This window comes from Bison bison, unplaced genomic scaffold (assembly GCF_000754665.1).
Source record: "Bison bison bison isolate TAMUID 2011002044 unplaced genomic scaffold, Bison_UMD1.0 scf7180017864258, whole genome shotgun sequence".
NCBI lineage: Eukaryota > Metazoa > Chordata > Mammalia > Artiodactyla > Bovidae > Bison > Bison bison.
The window spans coordinates 944,646-948,440 of record NW_011494830.1 but is presented as its reverse complement, the minus strand read 5'-3'; positions in this window follow the sequence as shown (position 1 = coordinate 948,440).

The following is a 3,795-nucleotide window of genomic DNA, read 5'->3' as shown; positions in this document are numbered from 1 at the left end:
AAGGAAAGACTTAATTTTAAGAAGGTGCATTTGATCACCAGAGTCACGGGCTACAAAAAAGATCAGAGAAAAAAACAGAACAACATTGGATTTGGTAATCTGGTGAGTTCAAAGATGACTGTGTAAACTGAGTTGCCAGAAGAGAGGAAACAGAAACCTTGTGGATTTAAGGGGGAATGGCAGTGGCCATACCTGGATTTTACTACCTCTTGATTATGCTCATTCCCAGCTGATCTAGGAACACAAGATTCAAAGAATCAGAGAATGTCCTAGCAAAATCTGAGCATAATTTCTATCCCTCTTGCTTTGCAGGTAAGGATGCCGATATTCTTAAAGTGATAAGGCTTATCACTTCAGATAAAGGTTCTGATAATGGTTGCAGAGTTAAGACTAGAACATGAGTACTGAGACTCCCAGTTTAGTACTGGGTCTGCTGGGCCTTAGGAGCCAAGCAGGATCAAGCAGCACCTAAGGGTGCTGTTTGAATGACACCTTTTCGTTCAGCCCATAGAGTCCTGCAACCCACTTAGTACAGAAGAAAGTACTAAGCAGCTCCTCCGCCAAGCAGGTCAAGTATAAAAAGCAGTATCTCTTACATATATGTTCATGTACTTTTGTTATAAAGCATTTTTCTTTACACTAATCTGCCTCTCACACAATTAGTATTTTATGAGAAACTGAAAATCTTACACTTTCATATATTATCAGTTTAAGTGAACCCAATGAACTTTCCTCTGTATCAGTATCCGTTACAGAAGATTAGTCATGCTGTTCTTAAATTTTGAGTAGTTTCATTTTTCTTAGGCTTATGTCTATAACTTGCAGAATTCCAAACGTTTAAGAGGTTTAAGAGGAAGGAATACCACCGGAGAGTAAGCTCCTTCAAGGCAGGGACTTTAATCTTATCTTTTATTTCTGACACACTAGAACAATGTCTGGAGCAGAGTTTTGTTGCCAACACTCCCTAAGTCAGCCCTGCGCCATGTTGCTTGAGCCCATCAATAATTGAAGGAGACAACTGGGTTCAGAAGTCAAGGAATGGAGACACGCGAAAACCCGCTCTAAATCACACGCAGCACACGCTCTCCCACGTGCCTTGGGCGGGGCTGCTTTATAGGGAACTCCGCAGGTGGGGCAGTGCTCTGGGGTGAGCACAGCTGTGCAGCTCACGCTCCAGACGGCAGGCCGCGCTAGGGGCAGCGTCTCTGTACACCACCTGCCGCCACCATCTTGAGATGAGCATCCTGCATGGCGTTTCTGAACACAACGCCAGAGCTGAGGGGTTGACAAAGCCCTTTCTAGCAGGGAACACTGGTGTGAAGGGCTAGGTGTGAGGCCTCTGCTGCCCCACTCTAGGGGCAAGTGAAATGAGGAAACACCAAGGAGAAAAAGGTTAGATTTATTTCATTACCCAGATTCTATTTTTATTTCCCGAGAATTGTCAGCGAGCTTTGCCCATGACAGTGTGTGTTCAATAAATGTAAATGAGTAAAGGAATGTTCAGTAAACCTCATCCAGGAACAGTGCTGAGAAAAGGTATTTATATTTGGCTCAACCTCCTGACCTAATGTGGGCTTGTTTTTCTGACTCAACTCCAATAGAAATAGCCCTCAGCATATTTATAAATCAAGTGGTAGCCTGCAACCAAAGGAATAAATTCGAATTCTCTCTGAGAAATATCCTTAGCAGATTTTACTCCTTGGTAGCCAGTAGTAAGCCCAAATAAAGATTTGGGACTTGGGAAGGAGGTCATGGGGGTGGTGGTGGAATGCATTGATCCTGGCCTCTAATATTCTAATTTTATTTTTCTATCCTGTTATATGTTTTTTTGTCTCCTTTGGACTTTTTTTGTTTCTTCTGAAATGAAATCTAGAGGGCAAAAGGATATACCAGAAAGTCCAGTTTTACTTCGAAATTCTCTGTTGAAAATGGCTTATCAATACTGACCACTTTTTCAGATAGACGGCACAAACATGCCTTATTTCAAGAAATGTGTGAAATACTAATCATATTTTCCACCCTGTGCTATAAGAATTTTTTCTTTTTTCCCTGAGTATGATATGCTGTCAACCCATAGCATTCTAATGTCACATATTTCTAGCACAGCGAGATTAAAATACCTCAAAGGCCTAATGACTCCCACATGTCTCACCAAAAGCCCAATATTGCTAAGCAAAGGCCCATTCTTTGCTAGGGAACCATGCATTATGCTGGCAGGCCGCTTCACTAGTGAGTTACCTTGGAAGAAAAGCCTTGGCAACAGTGAAACACTTTTTTTTCTCCTTAAAATCCTTTATTTGCTCACTACCCCAGCGCCTAAGTAAACCTGTATTTCTAAAACAGCAATCACAAAATACCTAGCTATTTCAAGATTAGTTTAAACAACTACATTGGTGAAAATATAGCTTCCTGACATCTCTGCCAGTCTACCCTGAGGATGTTCTGACTTAATTCCTGTCTTTAACAAGACCAAGAACACAGTCTTTTGCATCTCCGTGGGCAAAGTATTTACATATTCAGGAATCAGCTTGGCAAACCAGAGCTGAGAGTATGGGGAATAAATATTGTCTTCATTTTTTTTCCCTTCCACTGTCTGCCCCCCAACTTCAAAGTTGAGAATTTAATTCTTGAATATGATAAGAGCCAAAAATTGGCAAAGGGAAGATGACAATGGGGAGACGATGTCTGTCAAAAATTTGTGTTGATCAGCGAGGCCTCTCTGCCTCTCCTGTGCACCCTTGGGCTCTCATGTCTTGACAGATGTTTCCCTTCTTCCCCTTTCCATCTCCTGGACTGGCTTCCTTGGGCCTGACAGGGGCAGAGGCAAGCAGTCATCAGTTATGTATCCTGATTTAAAATGCACGGTGGGTAGAAATTAAAATGAGTTCTTTTTAAAGCAAAAATGTCACCATTCTCTTTCAGAGATGAAAACCCGAATAACAACTCTCAAGAGGAAAGATTGGTGTCAAATCATGAGGCTGTGCTTAGTGAGCTTATGATTTATGTGCAGGAATATATAATTTTTTGACAGAAAGCAAGATGAGGTTGAACTTGTATTTATTTGGCAAACTAATATTGACTTCTTTTACTTTCAAGCTATCGGCATGCATTTTGTATGTCATGTACCCTTATTTAATACCACACAGCAAGGACATGCGTGTTCCTGTACAAAGTTAGGGCAGGTACTCATCTACTGCAGGAAGTCGCCAAGGATTCCCTGGGATAAGGGCTGTCCCTCCATGTTGTTATGCATATTCAATGCCATTCATTTTGTTCCTAGCGGCATGATTTCTTTAGCTGTGTCTCTCCCTCTTGACTTTAAAAAATTTTTTTAATTGATTAATTTTTTTATTTTGACTCTCCTGAGTCTTAATTGCTATGCAAGGGGACTTCATTTCTCTAGTTGCAGTGCATGGGCTTTTTCTTGGGGTGGCTTCTCATGGAACACGGGCTCCAGGGTGCACGGGCTTCACTAGTTGCGGCACAGGGGCTCTAGACTGCTGACTCAGTAGTTGTGGCGCACCGGCTTAGTTGCCTTGCTGCATGTGGAATCTTCCCGGAGCTGGGATCGAACCTGTGTCCCCTTCATTGGTGGGTGGATTCTTAACCATTGGACTACCAGGGAAGTCCTCCCTCTGTCTATCAATGCTACAAACAGTAACCTTTACCTCTGACAAGTGAAAAAATTGATATAAGGGTCACTAATCTTTAGAAATTCCTTAGAAATATATATTCAAGCTCTCTTTATCTCTTTCCCCATTATGGCACGCTATTTTAGCAGTCAAACTACTTGTC